Source organism: Triticum dicoccoides, chromosome 2A (genome assembly GCF_002162155.2).
Source record: "Triticum dicoccoides isolate Atlit2015 ecotype Zavitan chromosome 2A, WEW_v2.0, whole genome shotgun sequence".
In the NCBI taxonomy this organism is placed as follows: domain Eukaryota; kingdom Viridiplantae; phylum Streptophyta; class Magnoliopsida; order Poales; family Poaceae; genus Triticum; species Triticum dicoccoides.
The window spans coordinates 589,370,451-589,379,964 of record NC_041382.1 but is presented as its reverse complement, the minus strand read 5'-3'; positions in this window follow the sequence as shown (position 1 = coordinate 589,379,964).

The following is a 9,514-nucleotide window of genomic DNA, read 5'->3' as shown; positions in this document are numbered from 1 at the left end:
TATCACCACTCCGAGGAGTGAAGCGCTTTGGAGTTAAGGGAAAGTTAGCACCATGTTTTGTGGGACCATACCGTGTTTTGGAACGTATGGGAGAAGTTGCTTACAAGTTGGAATTACCCGAAGGATTGTCAGGAGTTCACAATGTGTTCCACGTTTCTCAGTTGAAGAAGTGCCACATAGAGATGGCTGATATTCCTTTGAGAGATACAGTGCCACTAGAAGCGATTCAGTTGGATAGCGACTTGACCTACGAGGAGAAACCAGTCAAGATTTTTGATTTTGCTAGCCAAGTCACACCCATCAAGGTTATCCAGTTCTGTAAAGTTCAGTGGAGCCACCATACTGAGGATGAAGCCACCTGGGAACGAGAGGAAGACCTATGGAAGGATCACCCTCACCTGTTTTCTAGCCAACCCGAATCTCGAGGGCGAGATTCATATTAAGGGGGGTAGGTTTGTAACATCCCAAATTCCCAATTTGGAATGTTCTGCATTAGATCATCATTGCATATCATATTTTATTAAATTTTGGTTTGATCCTAGAAATTCTACACAACTCAAGGACCCACGGAGAGAGTTGGGGATTTCGTTATTTTCATATTTGAGTTTTCTCAAATTTTGAAAAGAGGATCATTTGATTTTAATTATTTTCTCTTCGAATATTTCTTTTATGAAAAATAAAAGAGAGGGTATAAAATGACTTCCCAAAAATAAAGAAATATTGGAGATTTCATATTAAAATTAAATAAGATTTTATTCGGAGTTTTTATCGCTATTTTATTTGAATTAGGAAAAAATTGCGTTTTTCAAAATTACATTAGAGGCCCAAATAAATGTTCACCTTGTCCGGTAGATTTTTAGAGGACGGGGAACATTTATTTCAGGATTTTTGGAGTCCGTTTAGTATTTCTTTAATTCGTTTTTCTGAGCGGAATTATTTAAAAAAAAATTCAACCGACTTACCGGGCCGTGTCCGACCTGGACACTGCGCCCGGGCGGCTTTATAAGCCGAAGGCCCGCGACCCCGAGGCCCAAGTCGCCAGCCCCGCCACGCGCCACCGCCACCGGTCCCGCTCGCCGCCGCTGCCGCTGCACACCCAGCCGCCACCGGACGCCGCCTCGCCGCCGCCGCCCGGCCCCGCCGCCGGAGCCGCCCGACCTCGCCGACCACCGGAGGTAGCCAGCGCCGCCATCTGTTTTCGCGAGGAAACCGATCGGTTTTTTTTCGAAGCCCTAGATCCCGTTTTTTTATTAGATCGTTTTTTTCCGGTTTAGTTATTTAGCAAACGCCTGTTCGTATGTTCGTTTTAACGAACGGTTTTCACCCATTAACCGTGGACGATGAACGTTCATTCATTAGCCTGTTCGTCAGTTTTCTTTTTCCAGGGTTTTTCCGTGATTATTTTCGATCGTGATTTCTGCCCTAATCTTCGTTCTAGTATATCTTTTTGCTCGTTTATCGGAATCAGGCGATTCAAGCACCTAAATCTTCGTATCGAAGCCCTCTTTCTGTTTAACCAACTTGAACAAGATTTTGGTACTATAAAATTTGATCCAAGGCCAGATTAGTAAATGGATCTTGTTTCTTTTGTAGTTTGTGTTTTGTTGTTTCGTTCGATTTGATTCTTTTTGCAAACTGGAGTTCTTAAGTTGAACATTCTGGTTAGATATTCTTATTTGAGTTTTACTCGTGCTTCTAGTTGAGTGCTTATTGTATGCTTGTTTGTTTGCGATAGAGTACCCGGAGTGCGAAGCGTGCTACTATGAGTCTCTAGGTTTCACGGATCATCAGCAAGGCAAGTAACACTTTGATCATACCTCTTTACTACCCAGTTTTGTTGCATTAGATCAGTCCTCAAACAATTGCATGGTTAGGATCTGATTAAATTGTGGGTTTTGGGAAGTAGATGAGGTAGTACCTATTCACCTGTTTATTATCAAACCTATGGGAGTTACTTCTACGTTGCTTATATTTGCTATGCTATGCTCGTAGACGTGGATTGGGTTTGAGAGTATCCATGACAGTGGTGAGTTTTTTAATTAATGGTCCAACTTAAGTTGGCAACTTAAATACACATCTCGGTGGATTGCTTGTGGGCACCTGGAGAATCCAGTGTTGTCCTAGGATATCCCGGAGGACCCGTGAGATTATCCTATGGCCCGCCACCCAGGCTCAAAGGGATCATAAGATTATTCATGCTAGAAACTTCCGTGTGCAGCCACAAGCTATTATGGGCTCTAGCATAGTTGAGTAAGTTGCGTGAAGCTCTTGAAGAGGTAGACTAGCAGATGTAGTTGGTTGTAGGTGGTATAGTCTACCCAGAGTAGAGAATTGATGCTTCAGAAAGACTGTGTCTCGAATCTCCGACCATGGATGTATTCGAGTCTTGTGGGGAAAAGTGTGCAAACCTCTGCATAGTGTATAAACTAATCATGGTTAGCCGTGTCCCCGGTTATGGACATCTTGAGTATCTAGTTCTTGGATTATCGTGTGGATGTCATGACTCTTAATTTAAATTGATTGGGTTAATGATGATGTTTAATTGGGATTGAGTTGGAGGAACCTTCTCAATGCTTAACAACTACCATGATAGTTAAATAAAATTTATTCCTTTGCTGTAGGAAAAAATTGGCTTTTCGCAAAACATATTAACCATACAGCCTCCACCAGTCATATATGCATGTAGTGATAGCAATTATTCTGTTCATTTTTCTCTTGTGTTACATTGCCAGCATATTCCATGTGCTGACCTATTTCGGGCTGCAACGTATCATGTTGCAGACTTTTCAGATGACGAGTAAGGGGCCATAGGTCGTTGTCTTTCACTCAGTGATGCCGTTGGAGTTGATGGACTCACTTTATCTTCCAAGCCTTCCGCTGTTATCGATTTAGATGGCCTTAAGCCATATTTATTGTTTTATGTTCTCTTTTGAGAGATTTGATGTAATAAGTGTGTGATTGCTACTCTGTAATAAATCCTCAAGTACTATGCGTGTCAGTATTACCGATCCAGGGATGACACTGATGCACATAGATCAGACTGTTTGAGGTCTGGTGGCTACAAGATGGTATCAAAGCACACGCTAACTGTAGGACACGACCACTAAGCTAAAAACCCTAGATCACTACTCTCTTCTCATTTCTGACCCCTCTCCATTTTCTACTCTTTAGGATGGTAGATGCAAGGAACAAGTTTGCACAACCGGATGAAGATACCCCCTTGGGACGACACTTGAAGGAAGTCACTAGGTACCTGAACATCGGAATACCAAGCTTCACCGGGACTTACAGCGCTACTTTACCAGAAGAGGAGTGCTGGATGATTCAAGTTCAAGTTCCAGGAAGGACGTTCATGCTAGTCACCGAGCCCATAGAGTTTTCCTTTGACGCACCCACCTGGAGTCTAGGCAAGAGCATGGCCGCCCACATCACCATGGGACGCATTGGAGAAGTTTACCACAAGGATCTCAAGGATATTATTTACCAGATTTGTGGGCGCCGAGATGAACAATGGGAGATGATCAGCACCGGGAAGGATAGATCTATTGCATCTTTCATCCAGGAGTTAAACCAACATGTTCGTCGCTAGGAGAATCAGATGTGCGCAGGCATGATAGATCTGAAGAAGGAAAATACAAGGATCATGGAGCTGGAGGAAGAACTCAAGGCTACTCGCGAAGATTATGAGGAGGAAATCATCGTACTAGTGGAGAAGAATGACGACCTGACAAGGAAGCTGGGAGTATTCATGGGAGACCCCGCGCCAGGAGGAGAAGATGACGATTCCACCTGCCCAGAGAACTACATCATCATCGACGACACCGACTCGGACCCCGACGATAGCGATGATGACTTTGTTGATGAAGCTGGAGCAGATATTATGGAGTCTTCTACTGATCAATTTTCTAGTCGACTACCATAATAGTAGTAGTATTCCCCCATGTATATAGTATATTCCGAGCACTTCTGTAACGATAGTTAGACTGATTGTATGCCCTTGTTTGAATTGATTGAAGTGATATGATTATGTTTGTCTCATGTGCATATGGGTAGTGTTTTTCCCCCTAGACCCCATTCTACTCTGTTTTCTCATCTTTTCTAAACCCATCAGATGCCTCCGAGACGCGACAATGGATTTGATTTCCCACCGGAGCTCACCCAGTTGATCCAGCAGCAGAATGCTTTGATGCAGATACTAGTCCAGAATCAGAATCAAGGGAACAACAACAATAACAACAACCCACCACCACCACCACCTGTTGATCACTTAGCCCGTTTTCTAAGGCTGAATTCGCCGGTGTTCTCCAATAGCACTGAGCCGATAGTTGCAGATGATTGGCGCAGGATTGGAAGGGAGTTGACCACTACAGGATGCACAGATGCGGAAAGAGTGCGTTTTGGCTCACATTAGCTTGATGGACCCGCAGCAGAATGGTGGGAGAATTACACTATCACCTATCCCATCGACACTGTTACATGATACCAGTTTCAGCAGGCCTTTCGCACAGCCCATGTATCAGCAGGAGCTATGGCCATGAAGAAGCGCGAGTTTTGCAACTTACGCCAAGGACGACGCACCGTTGGCTAGTATGTGGATGACTTTAGCAAGCTAGCACGTTATGCCCCAGATGACGTTGCTACGGATGCAGCTAAACCGGAGAAGTTTCTAGAAGGACTGAATGATGAGATGAGCATGCAGTTGATGGTAGCAACCTTTAATAACTACCAACAGTTGGTAGATAGAGCTCTCATGATTGAAGGGAAGCAACAGCAGATTGACAACCGTAAGAGGAAGTATGGACACGTGAAGTATAATTCTGGAGCTCAGCAGAGACCCTGTTTTACCCCAAACTCAGGAGGGGCCCTTTAACATAACCATGGAGGTCACAACCACAATAGAGGGATTACGCACAACCATAGTGGCCCCAGGGATGCAAATGGTAATGGAGGAAGCAACGGCCAAAACCGTACCAACCCCACAACGCCCGGCAAGAAGGATCTAAGTCACATTACTTGTTTCAAGTGCGGGAAGAATGGACATTATGCCATAGAATGTTCTGAAGCAAACAATGGAAATGGCAATGGAGGCTCTGGGAAGAAGCCCAACCCTTTCAATAGGGGACAAGTGAATCATGTTAGCGTGGAGGAGATTGAAGCGCAACCCGATGCAGTAATAGGTAAGTTTTTGGTTAAGTCATTTACTGCAATCGTTCTTTTTGATACTGGTGCATCGCATTCATAAATATCAAGGGGATTTGTGGATAAGTTTAAACTGCCACCCAAACCCTTAGGACAACCATGTTAGTAACCTCGCTAGGAGCAGAGTATATGGCTAGCCTTTGGTGTGATCGGTTACCATTAAGGATTGGTAACTACCTGTTTCCCTCAGACCTAATAGTATTGGAGTTACAAGGACTGGATGTGATATTAGGCATGGATTGGTTATTGAAGTATGAAGGGTACATTGACTGCGCCAGTAAGTCGATTTTTCTTACCACCCCAGAAGGAAGAAGGATCAAGTATGTATCCCGGCATGTGCCAAATAGGACTCAAGTAAATTCCTTATTAGGAGTTGTACAAAAGGAAATACTAGTGGTGAAGGATTTCCCGGATGTATTTCCAAAAGAGTTGCCAGGCATGCCACCGGATGGAGACATTGAGTTTTTGATCGAACTTTTGCCGGGCACAGGGCCAATATCTAAGAGACCGTACAGGATGCCCGCAAAGGATTTATAGGAAATTAAGAAGCAGATTAAGGAGTTACTAGATAAAGGATATATTCGCCCAAGCTCGTCACCTTGGGGATCAGTAGTGCTTCTAGTGGAGAAGAAGGATGGATCGCTGAGGATGGTTGTTGACTATCGTGGATTGAATGAGGTGACGATCAAGAACAAGAACCCACTGCCGATGATAAACGATTTGTTTGACCAGCTGCAAGGAGCTAAGGTGTTTTCCAAGATCGATCTATGATCAGGGTACCACCAGCTGAAGATTCGAGAGCAGGATATACCTAAGACAACTTTTACCACAAGGTACGGGCTATATGAGTATACCGTTATGTCATTTGGTCTGACTAACGCACCTGCCCGTTTCATGAACATGATGAACAAGGTGTTTATGGATTTTTTGGATAAGTTCCTAGTGGTGTTCATTGATGATATTCTGGTCTACTCGAAGAATGAAGAGGAACATAAGGAGCATTTGCGTTTGGTACTTGGGAAGCTCAGAGAACACCAATTATATGCCAAGTTCAGAAAGTGTGAGTTTTGGTTGAAGGAAGTTGGATTCCTCGGACATGTTATATCCGGAGAAGGAATAGCAGTAGACTCTACCAAGGTTGTCACTGTGACAAATTGGGAAGCACCCACGTCGGTTGGAGAGATCCAGAGTTTTCTTGGACTCGCAGGATACTACCGGAGGTTTATTAAGAATTTATCGAAGATTGCAAAGCCCATGACGGAGTTGTTAAAGAAGGTCACCAAGTTCAAATGGACTGAGGAATGCGAGGCCAGTTTCCAGGAGTTGAAGAAACGCTTGGTTACAGCTCAAGTGTGGATTCTTCCAGATCAATGCAAGGATTACCAGGTGTATTGCGACGCTTCTCGTCGAGGACTTGGAGCAGTGCTTATGCATGAGGGAAGAGTTGTTTCATATGCCTCACGACAGCTTAAACCCCATGAGTTGAATTATGCTACCCATGATTTGGAGTAAGCAGGCGTAGTGCATGCATTGAAGACATGGAGACATTTTCTCATCGGAAACCATTGTGAGGTGTACATGGATCACAAGAGTTTGAAGTATATCTTCACGCAGAAGGAGTTGAATCTCAGACAGAGGAGATGGTTGGAGCTCATTAAGGATTATGATATGAAGTTGCCTTATCATCCCGGAAAGGCTAATGTAGTAGCCGATGCGTTGAGCTGCAAGAGCCATGTCAATACACTCATGATCGGAGAGTTACCCAAGGAGTTAGCGGAGGATCTTCGTGAGCTATGTTTGGAAATAGTTCCGAGAGGTTATGTAGCAGCATTGGAGATTCAGTCTAATTTGATGGATAAGCTTAGCGAAGCCCAGAAGAAGGACAAGGAGATTGCTGAGATAAAGGAAAGAATGAGCAAAGGAAAAGCTAAGGGATTTTGTGAGGATGAGCACGATACCCTATGGTTTGAGGATCACGTTTATGTGCCTAATGATCTAGAGATTAGGAAGTTGATTCTGCAAGAGGCCCATGATTCGCTGTATTCGATTGACCCAGGAAATACCAAGATGTATCTGAATTTGAAGGATAGATTCTAGTGGACCGGAATGAAGAAGGATATTGCGGAGTATGTAGCAGTTTGTGATGTATGTCAGAGAGTGAAGGCAGAACATCAGAAGCCAGCTGGATTGCTACAGCCATTGCCGATACCCAAATGGAAGTGGGATAAACTAGGCATGGACTTTATCACGGGATTGCCCTGGACCCGTTCAGGCTACGACTCGATATGGGTTGTAGTCGATCGTTTGACGAAGGTAGCTCATTTCATTCCAGTCAAGACCATGTACACCAGTGCTAAGTTGGCAAAGATATACATGACTAGGATCGTATGTCTGCAATGAGTTCTGAGGACCATTGTATCAAATAGAGGAACCCAGTTTACCTCAAAGTTTTGGAATCAGTTGCATGAGACTTTGGGAACCAGGCTAGAGTTTAGTACAACCTTTCACCCGTAGACAGATGGACAGACTGAGAGAGTCAATCAGATTTTAGAGGACATGTTGAGAGCTTGTAAACTAGACTATGGATCTAGTTGGGGCGACAATTTGCCAAGTTTAGAGAACACCAGTTACATCCCAAGTTCAGAAAGTGTGAGTTTTGGTTGAAGGAAGTTGGATTCCTCGGTCATGTTATATCCGGAGAAGGAATAGCAGTAAACTCTACCAAGGTTGTCACTGTGACAAATTGGGAAGCACCCACGTCGGTTGGAGAGATCCGGAGTTTTCTTGGACTCGCAGGATACTACCGGAGGTTTATTAAGAATTTCTCGAAGATTGCAAAGCCCATGACGGAGTTGATGAAGAAGGACGACAAGTTCAAATGGACTAAGGAATGTGAGGCCAGTTTCCAGGAGTTGAAGAAATGCTTGTATACAGCTCCAGTGTTGATTCTTCCAGATCAACACAAGGATTACCAGGTGTATTGCGACGCTTCTTATCGAGGACTTGGAGCAGTGCTTATGCAGGAGGGAAGAGTTGTTTCGTATGCCTCACGACAGCTTAAACCCCATGAGTTGAATTATGCTACCCATGATTTGGAGTTAGCAGCCGTAGTGCATGCGTTGAAGACATGTAGACATTTTCTCATCGGAAACCATTGTGAGGTGTACACGGATCACGAGAGTTTGAAGTATATCTTCACGCAGAAGGAGTTGAATCTCAGACAAAGGAGATGGTTGGAGGTCATTAAGGATTATGATAGGAAAGCATTATCATCCCGGAAAGGCTAACGTAGTAGCCGATGCATTGAGCCGCAAGAGCAATGTCAATACACTGATGACCAGAGAGTTACCCAAGGTGTTAGCGGAGCATCTTCATGAGCTATATTTGGAAATAGTTCCAAGAGGTTATGTAGCAGCATTGGATATTTAGTCTACTTTGATCAATAAGATCAGGGAAGCCCAGAAGACGGACTTGGAGATTGCTGAGATAAAGGAAAGAATGAGCAAAGGAAAAGCTAAGGGATTTCGTGAGGATGAGCATGATACCCTATGGTTTGAGGATCACGTTTATGTGCCTAATGATCTGGAGATCAGGAAGTTGATTCTACAAGAGGCCCGTGATTTGCCGTATTCGATTCACCCAGGAAATACAAAGATGTATCTGGATTTGAAGGATAGATTCTGGTGGACCGGAATGAAGAAGGATATTGAGGAGTATGTGGCAGTTTGTGATGTATGTCAGAGAGTGAAGGCAGAACATCAGAAGCCAGCTGGATTGCTACAGCCGTTGCCGATACCCGAATGGAAGTGGGATAAACTAGGCATTGACTTTATCACGGGATTGCCCATGACCCGTTCAGGCTATGACTCGATATGGGTTGTAGTCGATCGATTGACAAAGGTAGCTCATTTCATTCCAGTCAAGACCATGTACACCAGTGCTAAGTTGGCAAAGAGATACATGACCAGGATCGTATGTCTGCATGGAGTTCCGAGGACCATTGTATCAGATAGAGGAACCTAGTTTACCTCAAAGTTTTGGAATCAGTTGCATGAGACTTTTGGAACCAGGCTAGAGTTCAGTACAACCTTTCACCCGTAGACAGATGGACAGACTGAGAGAGTCAGTCAGATTTTGGAGGACATGTTGAGAGCTTGTACGCTAGACTATGGATCTAGTTGGGACGACAATTTGCCTTACGCAGAGTTCTCTTACAAAAACAGCTATCAAGCCAGTTTGAAGATGGCCCCTTTTGAAGCATTGTACGGAAGGAGGTCCAGGACACCATTGTTGTGGGATGAGGTTGGAGAACGTC